The sequence below is a fragment of the Acomys russatus genome, chromosome 1 (genome assembly GCF_903995435.1).
Source record: "Acomys russatus chromosome 1, mAcoRus1.1, whole genome shotgun sequence".
NCBI lineage: Eukaryota > Metazoa > Chordata > Mammalia > Rodentia > Muridae > Acomys > Acomys russatus.
The window spans coordinates 8,561,009-8,576,305 of NC_067137.1; the positions used below are offsets into that span (position 1 = coordinate 8,561,009).

Consider the following 15,297-nt stretch of genomic DNA (forward strand, 5'->3'; position numbering starts at 1 on the left):
AGTTAAGTTATGAGCTAGGCAGGGAAGAGCCTAGATATATGGCTTAGGTATTTATAAAATAACAATTGAGTCTCATGAGTCATTATATACTTGAGTACTGTTTATGATAACCTCAGCACATTATTTTGACTGGGTCACTTGCCCTTTAGAAAGTATATAATGGCTTATTTCCATAGTTGAAAGCTCATTCAGTGTAACAACTGAACAGTCTCCCAAAGCATTTGTAGCAAGGCTTTCTTTTGTGACACGGCACATGAGTTTCCTTTCTGTGTGTATGTGTGTGTGCGGTGTATGTACTTGCTGATGTGAGTCTATGCTTATGGGTGGTCATGCACATATGGAAGCATGCACATGGAAGTCAGAGGCCAACATCAGGTGTCCTCCCCAATCACTCTCCAGGTTGTCTTTTGAGACGAGCTCATTAGTTCAGCTCCCCTGGCTGGCCTGCAGGGACCTGCCTGTCTCCATCCCACAGCACGACCATGGGTGGCCTTTACTTGGGTGCTAAGGATCTGAACTCAGGTCCTCATGCTTGCATCGTGAGCACTTTATGGAGATCTGTCCAGCTCCCCATGAGTGGTTTTCACTTATCCAAGACATAGATAGAAATTGCAGAGTTACGACTTACATTAACAAAACAAGAGCCATTTAAAACGCTTTAAAAATGAGATGGGCTGGTGAAGTGGGCCCCTTGCTGCAGAATAGCATGGACAGCACCAGATCATTTGAGCTCGTGCTAAAATGTCGTGAGTGGCTGAGGGAAAAAAAAAAATCTTTTCTGAAGTTCAGATAAATTACATATCCTGCTTCCTAAATGTCGGTATAAACTGTCAATCTCTTGAAAAGGAAATTAAATCGATCTGGTACAATTTGCTCTTTGCAAAGCCAAGACAGTGAGTACCCAGTGCTGCGTGCCCTCCTATGTGGTGACTAATTGATTGTTCAATGATTTCATCTAGTGCAGAATCTTTAAAAGTATCAAAATTAACCTGGCTAGCTTACAGGAGGTAAGATTTGCTCCCTGTAGAAGGCTGGACACTAACACTGCTCGGCTTAGTCCCCAGGCCTTTTCATCACTTCTTATCCTTTCAAGCAGAGGCTGGATGTCTCACTTTAAGCCACAGCACCTCCAGGGAAGGGATTCTGCCTTGCTCACCGTTAGTGCACAGAATGGAACACTATGTTCCATATGCAACAGACAAAGACGTTTCTCCTTGACTTTGAATCCAACATGTCGTTGTTGTATTTCCTAACTATTCCACAACATAGGGTCATAATAACAATCCTAGTGTCTGTATTTTTTTTTTTTTTTTTTTTTTTTACTGACAACTTAGAGGGTATTTAAGTAGTTTCTACAGGTAGGGCATGTCTTTCAAACAGACTTTGACTTGAGTATTAAATTATTTTAATGTAGGCCCCCAAATGTGGTCAGTGTAAGGCAATATCCCTGACAGGATGGTGCATTTCCACAGCCAAAAGAAGGACACGACACTGCTTTCACCTAACTGTACTGACAACAGGCTGAGGAGAGGAATACAAAAACTCATGGTCTGTCCCTAAAAGAGAATGTGAGGCAGCTGGGCGTGGTGGCGCACATCTGTAATCCCAGCCCTCGGGAGACAGAGGCAGGTGGATCACTGTGAGTTCAGGGCCATCCTGGTCTACAAAGTGAGTCCAGGACAGCCAAGGCTACACAGAGAAACCCTGTCTCAAAAAAATAGGAAAAAAGAAAATAAATAAGGAAAGAAAGAAAGAACGAGGAGAACGTGTCAGCAGCAATGACGAAAATGCCGCCGGTACACGCACAGCACGAGGAAGCTCAGCAACAGCAGCCTGGGCTACAGAAGTGGACACAGAGAGTGAATGCTGCATGATTTCACTTGTCTGGAACTTGACGCAAGGCAAACCGAAAAGCCTGGAAAAGCTCAGGGTCGTATCCAGGAAAGAGAACGAAGGAGCCTTTCTTCAGTGATATATAGTTATCTTGGTTGAGGTGATGATGAGTATGAACACAGAATTTATGTAGATGCTTATATATTCATATAAACTTAACTCTGCCCTACTGTGTGGAAGGTTATATATTATATATTTGCCTAAACTCCCTGGAATGTGTACCTATAATGTATGCATTTTCTTTTAGAGATCATAAATTCAGTCCGACAAACTGATTTTCGAAGATTTTTGTCTTGAAGAAGCATAAAATAGTTCTTCTTCTCCTGTGTGCATGTATGTGCATGTGGGCATGCATGTGCATGTACGAATGCATTGGTGTCTGTGCTGGGAATCAAACCCAGGAACTAATGCATGCAGAGCAGGTGCTCTACCACTGGACTACATCCCTACCTCAGACCTGATTTCTTATTGGAAAAGCCTCAGATGTCATTTAAACCTACATCATTATAATGAAAACTGCACTAAATGAATGCAATTGGTCACATAATACCTGCTTGAGAGCAGGCCCGCATGGGATGCTTACCAGCTGGCGCCACGTACAGTCAGCACTCAAATCTGTTGAACGGTTCTCTCCAGGCGTCCTCATTAGAGTGACATCGTCTTTGAACCCTGCGTGGCAATCCCTAACTCATCACCATGATGCCCAGGGAAGACAGGGCGACCTGGAGGTCCGGCCACTTCTTAAGATCATCCAACTTTTGGATAATTACCCAAAATGCTTCATTGTGGGAGCAGACAATGCGGGCTCCAAGCAGATGCAGCAGATGTGCATGTCCCTGCGAGGGAAGGCCATGGTGCTGAGGGGCAAGAACACCATGATGAGCAAGGCCACCAGGGGCCACCTGGCAAGAACACTATGATGCACAAGGCTATTAGGGGCCACCTGGAAAACAACCCCACTCTGGAGAAGCTGCTGCCTCACATCCAGGGGAGTGTGGGCTTTGTGTTCATCAAGAAGGACCTCACCGAGATTAGGGACATGCTGCTGGCTAATGAGATGTCGGCTGCTGCCCGTGCTCGAACCATCGCCCCATGTGGGGTCCTTGTGCCAGCCCAGAACACGGGTCTGGGGCCTGAGAAGACCTCGCTCTTCCAGGCTTTGGGCATCACCACTAGAATCTCCGGAGGCACCACTGAAATTCTGAGTGATGTGCAGGTGATAAGAACTGGAGACAAAGTAGGAGCCATCGAGGCCACATGGCTGAACATCCTGAGCATCTCGCCCTTCTCCTTTGGGCTGATCATCCAGCAGGTGTTTGACAATGGCAGCATTTATAGCCCTGAAGTGCTTGACATCACTGAGCAGACTCTGCACCCTCACCTCCTAGAGGGTGTCCGACATGTTGCCAGCGTCTGTCTGCAGATTGGTTACCCAACTGCTGCCTCAGTGCCACACTCTATCATCAATGGGTACAAGAAGGTCCTGGCTTTGTCTGTGGAGACTGACTACACCTTCCCTCTTGCTGAGAAGATCAAGGCCTTTCTGGATGATCCCTCTGCATCTGTGGTTGCTGCCCCTGTGGCTGCAGCCACCACTGCTGCTCCTGTTGCTGCAGCCCCAGCCAAGGCTGAAGAAGAGTCTGAGGAATCAGATGGGAATGTGGGATTTGGTCTCTTTGACTGATCACCTCTCAAAGCAGCCAATTCAGCCAGCTTAACTTGAGAAACATGGGAACAAAGGCATACTTCTCTTTAAAAAAAAAAAAAAAAAAAAAAAACTGTTAAATGAATGGTCAGCCCATTGTAAGGAATATTTAAGTTCCTTTTATACACAAAGAATAATATTGAGCAATGCAGAAAACACTAAAGTAGGTCAGACACAAAAAGCCAACAGGACACTAAAGTCAGCACACATATAAATGACTACATGAGAATTGCCTTTGTGTTAATTTAGGGAGAAGATACCAGAACAGTTATAACTTCTAAAACAGATAGCCACACTCTTTTACAGCTACTGATAGTATTTCGGCAGCAATAAGATAAATGAAAGGAGTGTGCAAACTAATTTGGAATTGTTTTGGAAGCCTTTGTCAAAGACAATCTTATGAATTTAAGCACAGATTCAATTGGCATTTATATGTGATCTGTATGCCAGGGCAACTTCCAGCCTACAAAACAATGAGCTCTCATGCTGGGCAATAGCAGAACAGTGGCTTTTGATTTGTTTTTATTTTATGTGTATAAGTGTTTTGCCTACATGTGTGTATGTGTACCATGTGTGCATCTGGTACCAGCAGAGAGACTCTGGAACTGGAGTTACTTTTCAGACAGTTGTGAGCTACCACACGAGTGCTGGGAACTGAAGCCAGGTCCTCTGCGAGAGCAGCAAGTGCCACCTCACCAGCCCCAGAGCAGTGGATTTTTAAAGGTGGAAACAAGGCAAGGGAACAAAGAGGTGGTGGTGGTGGAAGAGGAGAAAGGAAAGAAAGGAGGAGGAGGAAGAAGGAAGGAAGGAAGGAAGGAAGAAGAAGAAGAGAAGAAGGAAGAAGAGAAGAAGAGGAAGAAGAAGAGAAGAAGAAAGAAGAAACGAAGAAGAAGAGAAGAAGAAGAAGAGAAAAGAAGAAAGAGAAGAAGGAAGAAGAAGAAGAAGAAGAAGAAGAAGAAGAAGAAGAAGAAGAAGAAGAAGGAATCGCCCCAACCCTTTGACTGTTAACATTTGGTTTCTTCTATTTCTTTTTTAAGTTAAAGCAGGGAATACTTCATTATTACGTTGTCTCAGATATCTGGACTCTCTTATCTATAAAGAAAATCTAGTCAGTGGATCTATTTGTGTTCTTAAAGCTTCAGTTTGACTAGGTCACATTTAGCATAAGTGACTTCATTTTGGTTTGGTCTAGTCTGCCAGAGCCTATTGCAAGAACTCACTTCGAAACAACAAGTCTCCCATAATTTTTTTTTAAACAATTTGAAATTCAAGAAACCAGGAGGATTTTATAGTTATCTGTCCGGTGTGTTACCAGTGTGTTAAAGGAGAACTCAAAGAGCCATTTTCTCTGGTGCTCACAGAGAAGAGGCACTAAAGCTATGCCAGTGCCCAGCCAGCTCTGTACGCCACTTTCACACGCTTCGCCCATCTTCTTCTGCACTATTTAGGATCCAAATTCAGACGTTTGCTTTTTTAAAAAAAGAATATAAAATGCTTTTTAAGGAATAAAACATAAGTCATTGCCCAATCATAATTCAATAGCTGCAGAATTTAAGCTCAAAGAGGAATGCAGCGCCTCTAGACTTGCTTATAAGGCTGCTTGCTGCGAATGTGCCTTTAAAATACAATACGCAGGTGACCACTGACCTTTATGAAACAATGGGCAAGGGGTTGGCAGGAAGAATGAGCCCGTTTCCCAGGCACAACCAAGTGCATTTAGAAATGTGTAAATGTCCCTTCATCTTTATTGCTTTTTGGAAAGTCAAATGATCACTTTCAAAACATTAAGAGTTTCATGGCACTGCTCCGTTGGTGAGGTATGCCCTTTTCTTTTCAGTGAAAAGGGTGACTAGCTATTACAAACAATGTGAGGCTTCAAAATTGTATTGGTGGGGTGACTCAAATCTCAAAAATAGGCTACTGATCCCATGCTCCCACGGGGTGTGCAAAGAGCCTGGTCTTGGTACAACATGCAATGCCAGCTCAGGCCACAGAAATTTACACTGAGTAGAGTAGCCCTACGTGTGCGAAAAGACAACCCCTGGAAGACAGAACCGGGCTAATGGAATAAAACCCACACATGCCTTTATATAAAATGCAATTCAAGCTGTAAATAAAATTTGCAATGCTCTCTATATAAAATTATTTTGTTTGTACTAGACCGTGACCTTCGGAATGCTACATTTAATAACTCAAATCGTCTTTTAGCCAGTTATATTTAATGGCTTAGCTAGATAATTCAATAAGGCAAAACAATAGAAGATAAACTAAATCCATAGACAGAGGGCACAGATGTAACTCTTAGCCTTGCCAGTAAGTCACCATGATCTTAGTCTGAATGCCTAGCTTAATCTGCATCCCGCGGCATGACCGGATATATTGTCACGACCCTGACTTAGCACACAATACAGAGTTATACGTAGGAAACCTCGGAGAGATGCAAACAAAGGTTTCCGTCATTAAACCCATATGGAAGACAAATCTAGAAAGGGGAGGTATTTGGAAGCAGTTCCTTCGGATTTCTTCTGCGACGTGCTTACAATGTGGCCTGCAGGCTGGCTGTCTTCTGACATTTGTGTGGGCAGCCACAACCGTAGCAAGCAGGATGGCATTTATCTTTTACAATAATACGAAGTGTTCTGCCGTAAAGCAGGGTCACTGAAATGAGTAATAGTCCCACCAGCGTCCAAGGTATAACCAGCAGGGTCCAGGTCAACAGGCAAGCAGCCAATAATCTGCCCAACAACACTGAATTTCATCTGCCCACAGCCTCTATCTACTGATTATACAATCAATACATCTCAGATGAGGAGAGCTAACAACTGACCGGGGCAGATCAATGCTGGCAAATAAGCGCTTCATGACAAAAAGTTTGATAATTACCATTCTGAGGCCGTGTAAATGTTGTTTCTATTGTGACAACGTGCATGATGATACAGCTATGATTGCGCTGTTATTATAGGTTTAATGTTAGGCAATCAAGCTACAGTGGTCTAGGTATCAACAAACAGCATCAAAAGAAAACATCAAATTGTCCCTATTCTTTTGACACTGTAGCTGAGAAATTTTTCTATGTTAGTGGCCCTAACTGAACAATAATAAGTGGCAATTTAGTGAAAAACACTATTTTCACATCTTACAAAAAGTCATGCAATATAGATTGATACAAGTATGATTATTTCTAGGGCCACTTGAACCAGGGGATTAAAATAAATTCAGTCCTGTGACCATGGTTTTTCTTTCTTTCTTTTCTCCCCACATACATCATTTAAAGAGGATTTATGTAAATTTTCTACATACTCATAATTTTTTAAGCATTAGTGCAGCTGTAAGTATAGGGCACCTTGGCTTGATTTAATTATTTCGCTTCTAATACGGCACACTTGGTTTTGTTTTATTTTATTTTTGAGCTCTGATTGCTAGTTCATTCTCAATCATTAGCATTTGGAAGAACTAGTCATTACTGGTTTTCAATAGCTTCTTGGGTTCCTGTAAGCACTTTGAGTCTTGAAACACAGAAATGGAAAACAGACATTTTCAAAGGTAGAACAAACCAGGACTCTTAGAGGTGGGTACAAGAAACCGAGATGCGTGGGCGCTGAGGCATACCAATTCTTAACTTCCCCATTTGCTTTTTAAAAATCCACAAGGAATTGGTCAAAAGGAGGGGAAGAAAGACACCTCATTTCTATCAGATGCTTGCTTATATAGAAGCGATTCAGTAGGTGGGAGCCTGGTCAAAAGGAAAGGTTTTTTCCAAAGAATGGCAGTCACTTAGAGGCCATGGCAATCACTCCTAGAAGAGCACTTCTGGCTTTTGTGTGACACCCATTTTTAATTGTCATCTCTATCAACAATGTCCTTCAGCTGCAACCAGACAGGAACAAAGTTTCCTGTCCAAAACTTGGTCTCCACATCCCAAGTGGACAGTTCTCTCACTGTCTGGGGGTGAATCGTCACTCTTTCACAGCGATAAGAGGTACAGCGGATGGGGAAGGCAGCACTGCCGAAGTTTGTCAATAGCTTGGGGAAGAAAGAGCAAATCAAAAGCCTTTTGTGGGCATCAGTGCAAGCAAGCTTTTGAGCACGCTCGGGGGTTGCTGTTAAATGTCTTTTTCAGCAGCATTCTCTCTCTTTCCATGCAGAGTCTCCCTCGCAGTAGAGTGAAAGAATGTGATGTATATTAAAATACTCTGTCTCTCAGATGGGGCTCATTTTTATTCAGGGACAATTTTGCTGACTGACAGGTAAGCGTTCGGTGCTGAAATTGGACCTGCACAAGAGCTCTGCGTTCCGTTTGCTCCATTACACCAGCGCATGAATTACGGGGCATCCACGTTGCCATCGCTCCATTACTTTCAAACATCTGACATGAGCAAAATGACTCATCTGACATCTCACGTAACAAATTTGTTCCAAAAAGAATAGAACATTATTATACTATTTGATATACGTAGGTACCACAACCTTCCACCCTAATCTGACCAGAAATTGTAAGTGGATAAATAGCAGTGGATATCAGTTTAAGAAAACACACTGCCAGTGACAGCTGGAAAATATTGTGGCAAGAAATATGTCTGCTTTTCCGTCTTACCCGCTATCAATTCTCCTCACTTCTGAAATGTTGGCAAACGCCAGTCAACAATGTATCTGTACATTCTGGCTTCGTTTCTCTCCGTTAGTAAACTTGGAGCTGTTATTTATTCCAACATATGGTAAAGTCGACTCACTTTTCCCCCTCCTTTGCAGTAAAGCCAGGGCCTTGTAAAGCCAGGCAAGTGCTCTATCATGCAGCGGGGGTGCCCCTAACCTTTTCACTTTTTTTTTTTTTCTCTCTCTCTTTTTGGTTTTCAAGATAGTGCTGGGATTAAAGGCATGCACCACCAACAAAACATACTTCTTATAGCACTACGGAAAACTAAAGGGCTAAGGAACTAAGAAGTCCACGTCGCTCACATCTGTGTAGCTCACTTCCCTAACACTGCTGTTTGCTGAGCAGAACAAACTTAAATCTTTTGGGTTTTTGGTTTTCGAGACAGGGTTTCTCTGTGTGTGTAGCATTGCCTGTCCTGGACTCGCTTTGTAGACCAGGCTGGCCTCGAACTCACAGAGATCCGCCAGTCTCCGCCTCTGCCTCCCAAGTGCTGGGATTAAAGGCGTGTGCCACCACCAGCCTGGTTCAGAGTTAAATCTTTACAACTTTTAGCCCTTGCTCTGCCTTTGAACAGTTCGTTGTCTAAGCAAGAACTCCAAAGCTCATGCCTGTCAGTTCACCTTTTCCTTCCAGGCCTAATATCCCAGGCCAAGGACTCTTCTGATTTATGGAACTAGGGCTGTCTTTGCGTTCTCATCTGAAGGCCAGTGTAATCTTAGAGAGCCTTGCCCTGGCAGATCAGGAAGAGAGAATTCTCAGCTCATGACTCAGCCTAGAGTTCTTTTTTTTCCCCCCACCTCTTCACTTAAAAATACCTCAGTAGCACATTACAACCTGCCATCTAAAGCTAAAGATCACGGATCTTCACTCAAAGAAGGGTTTTTTTTGTAGGTGACAGTATAACATTTCACAAAGTAGCAGCATAATTATGTGACAGCCAAATTTTAAATATCATGTTCACTGTTAGTATGAATACATCAAATTAATACAGTATTATTTCCATAAGAAATTATGAGCCTCATTATTACATAATGGTATTTTCTTTAATAAATGGTCTCTTGCATTATAAATGTTAAATTACTTTATATTATGGTATATCCTTTCTTCACGATGCTAATTTACCTTCAAGCATTATTCATATTGCTGAATTTATATCAAGATATAATAAAAATGAAGACATTGCAAAAGTGTCATTACTTTTGTCATTATAGCTCATCTGTGTTTCAAAAGCATCTGGGAATCCAAGGCATTTGCCCAGGACATCCAGTGCCAAGGTGGCCCCCCAACACCCCCCCTCCGCCCCCAGAGTCACTGCTGATCAAAGTATTGCAGACTTGAGTAGCACACACGAGGTGGAAATGGCCCGGGAAAGCACATGTTTGTAAACCAGACTCCTTGAGATGAAGTTTAGCAGTGAATGTGGGTCACGTCACCTCCACAGAAGCCGAGTGGCGGGCCCTCTGTGCACTGGTTTTGATCAGCGTTGACAGCACTGACGCTGTAAGGCCATTTCTGTGTGGGTGACTCTCAGGGCACATTTTAAAAACTGTAAAGGAGCTATTTGGGAGCAGAGTGTAAGCAACCCTTAGTCTCAGTAGTGCATTTATGAGTATTTTTTGAGTCCCCTTTCTCGAATCCTACCCTTGAGGATTGAATAATCTCATCAGCCACACTGTCTTCACCATGGCTGCTAATTGCTTCCAAGGTATGTCAAAGAAGTCACATTGACTTTGACTGGTGATCAAATTTATGCTGGTCTCTCATGTGATCCAACAAGCATCCTAATTTACGTGTGTGTGTGGGTGCGCGTGCGCACGCGCACGCGCACATGTCTATATGAGCACGTGTGTGATAGTGTGGGCGGAGGCCAGAGGAGGGCACCAAATCCCGGAAGCTGGAGTTACAAGAGGGCGTGAGCTAGATGCCCATTGCGTGGTGGGGACCAAACTCCTGGTTCTCTGTAAGAATATAAGCACTCAGCCGCTGAGCGACCTGTCTAGCCTCAAGCTTTCTATTCTGATGACAACAAATGTTCTTTCTCCATCATTTAAAATAGCCCCTACAACTTACTTTTACTAGATAGCTGCACATGTAACTACTGAAATATACTCAAGTTATGTCTCAAAACCTCTGTCTTCCTCAGATCCTGGATCCTTCTGCTTCCATCCTCCTTCCTCCTATCTCTATTTCCTTTTTTATACTATACTGTACTGCACTGTAAGGAGTCTTAATAAAATTTACTTAATAGATACATGAAAGCATAAAATATACATATTAATGAAGTACCATGTAATATTTTGGTATACATACACATCATATAATTTTTTTTCTTTTTCTCTTTTTGGTTTTTTATTTTTATTTTTTCAAGACAGGGTTTCTCTGTGTAGCCTTGGCTGTCCTGGACTTGTTTTGTAGACCAGGCTGACCTTGAACTAACAGAGAGCTGCCTGGCCCTGCCTCTGAGATTAAAGGAGTGTGTCACCATGCCCACCACATCATATAATCTTTAAAATCAGTTAAATATCTAAGTCCTCAAACATTTATTTCTTCACAATAAAAACATTAAAAATCCTTTCTCCTAATTTTTGAAGTAAACAGCACACAGTTGTTACAACCTACTACCCTACCGTTAAACAGCCCTGGAAACTCTTACTCTAAACCTGAACTTTATACCGATCGATCAACCTTCTCCCATCTCTCCCTGGCCTCCTCTCAGCCTCTAGTAACTACCATTCTACTCCCCACTTCTAGTAGATGAACTTTTCAAAATATTCCACATTACCAACATGGGGGAGTGTCAATTTTTTCTGTACCTGATTCATTTTACTGAGCATAACATTCTTCCATTCTGTCCTTGCTGTCTTGAGTGACAGGATGCTGTTCTTTTTCATGTGTGAATTGCTTAAGCTGTTGCCATGCTTGGCAAGTGTGAACAGTTCTACAATGAACATGAGAGTACACACTCCATATCGATTTCATCTTCTTTGGATATATACCATATGGATAAATGATTGAAGCTATTATTTTTGTTTTGTTTTGTTTTGTTTTTGTTTTTCGAGACAGGGTTTCTCTGTGTAGCCTTGGCCATCCTGGACTCACTTTGTAGACCAGGCTGGCCTCGAACTCACAGCGATCCGCCTGCCTCTGCCTCCCGAGTGCTGGGATTAAAGGTGTGCACCACCACGCCCGGCTGATTGAGGTTATTATTAAAGATAGTAAAAGACGGCCTACTTAAGGCATTTTATCTGTGCAAACAAATAGCCAATAGAAAAATAAACTTTGCATCAGTCATACCATTTGTCACGTGCATATGAGTACACGTGGATGTGACGGTCAAAGGTCAATCTTGGATGTCATTCCTCAGAAGCCATCCACCCTAGTTTTGGGGACAGAGTCTTTTATTGGCCTGGAACTCAGTGATTAGGCGAAGCTGGCAGGCAGCCCCATTAGCCCTCCCACCACCAGGATAAGAGATAAGAGCCACTACACTTGTCTGAGGATCTACCTCAGATCCTCAGGCTTGCATCACATGGACTTTTGTTACTGGCTAAACTATCTCCCCAGTGCTCAGGGGAAAAAAATTTTTTTTTTATTTTTAAAAGAGATTTTTTTTCTTTTATGCACATATGTATTGCTTGCATGTGTGTCTGTGCACCACATGTGTGTCTGTTGCCTGCAGAAGCCAGAGAGGGCATCGTGTCTTCTAGAACTGGAGTGGTAAGCCATCCCATGGGTGCTAGAAACTGAACTTGGGTCCTTCAAGCACAAGTGTTCTTAACTGCTAACCCATCTCTCCAGCTCCCAGAAAAAAGATTTTAAGTGGCCAGTGGTGTGTTAGAATAATGTTCTAAACAAGTGTTTCATTTGTTACCCTAAATCAGGAGACCTAGAGTTCACAACTTGTCTTTCCTTCTGTTTATACTCCAAACCCCAAACCAAAGAATTCCTTAGAACATGGATAGATGCACACTATTGGCCATGAATCGTACGCAAATACAAAGGTTCACTGTACATACAGATATGTAAAGTGCTCATGTGTTAGAAGTCAGTATTAGAAGCCAGACAGTATGTAGTACACATACAGAGCACACAGAACACACATACACACACACACACACACACACACACACACACACACGCTTATCATGCCCAGCTACTCAGAGTGAAAAGAACAGCCTAGACTTAAGCTAAAATGATGTTTTAGGTTCATCAGCACAGTTTATACTTGAACATATACTGAAACTTGAATTCAAATTCAAAATGTGTGTGGTACATGTGTGTGTTTGAGGAAATGCCTATGTATCCTTCTTATTACCACTATAAATGATTTCTTCTAATATCTAGAAAGGAACTAACAAAATAAAGTCTTCAGTTGAATACCACAGTTTCTAACCCCTATGTACATCTACCTTTTTATTATGATCTTATATTTTAAATCCCCAGCCGGGCGTGGTGGTGCACGCCTTTAATCCCAGCACTCGGGAGACAGAGGCAGGCGGATCGCTGTGAGTTCGAGGCCAGCCTGGTCTACAAAGTGAGTCCAGGATGGCCAAAGCTACACAGAGAAACCCTGTCTCGAAAAAAACAAACAAACAAACAAAAGAATATATATATATATATATATTTTAAATCCCCTAACATCGGTTTAAAGAGAAAAGGACTGGTTTTAACGTATCAGTTCTAGTTCTCTCAAAACAGGGGGGGGGGGGGGGGAAGCACTACTCAAGGCTTTGTCGTTTGATCTAAAGCCTCTGTTTAGCCTCACCATGCCCTGATCTAGGCGTTCATGACCCAACACGCAGCTTAAAACACAAAGTTTCTGGGAGAGATTTTTTTCTTTTTTTCAACATAGAGCTTCTCTGTGTAGCCTTGACTGTTCTGGAATCACTTTATAGCCCAGGCTGGCCTCCAGCTCACTGCAATCCACCTGCCTCTGCCTTCTCTGGTGCTGGGATTAAAGGCGTGTGCCACCACGCTTGGCTTCGGAGACATATTTTTGAATCAATAAATACATACCTGTCTAAAAGTACAACATGAAAACACAAGACTAAAAACCAAAATCTGCAGCAGGGTGGTTTCCTACTGGTCCTCAGTGGCGGCAAAGCATGGTCTCAATGCACTCGGGCTGTGTGTTCAAAACTGAAGTGGGAAACCACAGATTGTCCTCAAAATGGCAGAGAATGTATCTTTGTGGTTTGCTTCCCAACTTTTCTAAAAAGAATTATTCACAACAATCTAAGAAAATAGACGGCTCAGATGGAGGTAGACGAAATAGATACAGACCTGAACGCTATCTGATTGGCATCTGGACATCTGTAGCACACATCACTTGGGCTGTGCCTTACATCAGTGGCAATAAACATTTAGGTCTGACTACACAGAAGGACAGTTCTCCCTAAGTAAATGAACAGATAGCTATCTCTCTGTGCTGTGATGAGATTCAGATAATGGTATTTTTGTTAGGCTCCTAGAATGCAGTTGTTTGAAAGATGATAAATCATTCTTCTAACAGATTTAATGTTCACAGGGATTTCATCATAATTCAGCCATAGATTAATTGCACAGTAGATTTATTCATCTATGATTCGGCCATAACAAGTCTGATCATGATTGCTTTGTATGTCTCCATTTGGCACACCGGGCTTTATTCATTTAACAGGATTATTTATTAATCAGGCATTTACAAAATAGGGTTTAAAGGAACCCAATGGGCCTGATGCAAAGTGCATTAGAACTGTCGTGGGGATTATTTTTATTTCAGGTATTCATTTAAATGGACCTCATTATATTTGGAGAAACCATTACTTATAAGATGGATATTTTCTCTTAAATACATTTATCCTGGCTTTATGAAATACCTGATATGGGGATAATCTAGTTAAAAAAGAAAAAAAATTAAGCATGTAGCATCTCCATGACTTTTACATATAGAGAAAAATACTTCCAAATTAATATCCGATAAAGAAATAATCCTAGTTAAGAAATAAAATCCCTCTTGATCCAAATGGGAACTTAAAAAAAAAAAAAAAAAAAGTAACCAACCACTATAAAGACTTCCCACGCAAATAAATCTGCTGACTGCCATAAAATCCACATCAGACTGATAGGCCGTTTTGCCTTGTCCTAGAGAAAGAAATGTCACTGTAACAAAGCGCATTTTATCTGAGGCTTAAATGAGTGATAACTGCACTTGAAGTCCTAGCACAGAGGAAACTGCGGAGTGAGGACCGCCGCTGTGTCAGGGACCCGCCCCCACCGTCCCCACCCCAGCTTCCGTTTCCATCACTGCAGCCTCCATAGAGACCCGGAGATGGAGAGGAGAGATGCGAAGGGGAGTGCCACATGAAGGAGAGTCGGGAATTTAGAAATGAAAAGAGGTATTATGCACTCCCTCGGAACCAAGGCCTGCTGAGGCAGGTAACTGCACTCAACAGTTTACAGACGGGGAAATGCCAGGTCATTAAACAGAACTCATTACTCAGGGAAGAGAAAGAGTGAAAATCACTCTCAGAGCCATTTGAAATGAATAAATTCCAGTGGATTACGTATGCAAATTTGCCAAAATAATTCCAAGAAAATAGCCATTCCTATAATAAGCCATAAGGAGCCGAAGATATTTGCATCTATGTAAGCAGAAATATTGCAAGTAACTGAACTTAGAACTTCCGAAAATGAAAAACATTTATGTTGAAGCAGTGAGATGATATTATCACCAGTTATTAATAGTTTTCCTATTGAGTTGTCTCTAGGTACAATTGTTCCATGAATAAAAAATCACAGGAGAGTGTGATTTTTATTCATGAGGTAGACTCTCTCTGAGCACACACTTTGTTTGGGGCTGTGTCTGTCTAGCATTAACTCAAACAATTCAGAAGTGGAGATAAGATGGCTGGGGCAGGCAGGTGAAATCCCAAGGTGCCTTAGAGACAGGCATTTCAACCAGCAGCACTGCAGCTATGCCAGGCTGGCCACTGCACCTTAACCAACAGCGTTGCAGCTACGCCAGGCTGGCCACTGCGCCTTAACCAGCAGCGCTGCAGCTACG

At 42.3% G+C, this 15,297-nt stretch overlaps 1 protein-coding gene and 1 pseudogene across 1 annotated transcript in view; one reads left to right on the top strand and one right to left on the bottom strand.

Moving 5' to 3' along the window:
- Positions 1–15,297, bottom strand: part of Camkmt (calmodulin-lysine N-methyltransferase) — a 375,196-nt gene that overhangs the window by 155,873 nt on the left and 204,026 nt on the right. The gene's annotated exons all lie outside the window — the stretch shown is intronic.
- On the top strand, positions 2,593–3,577 carry LOC127201576 (60S acidic ribosomal protein P0-like; annotated as a pseudogene).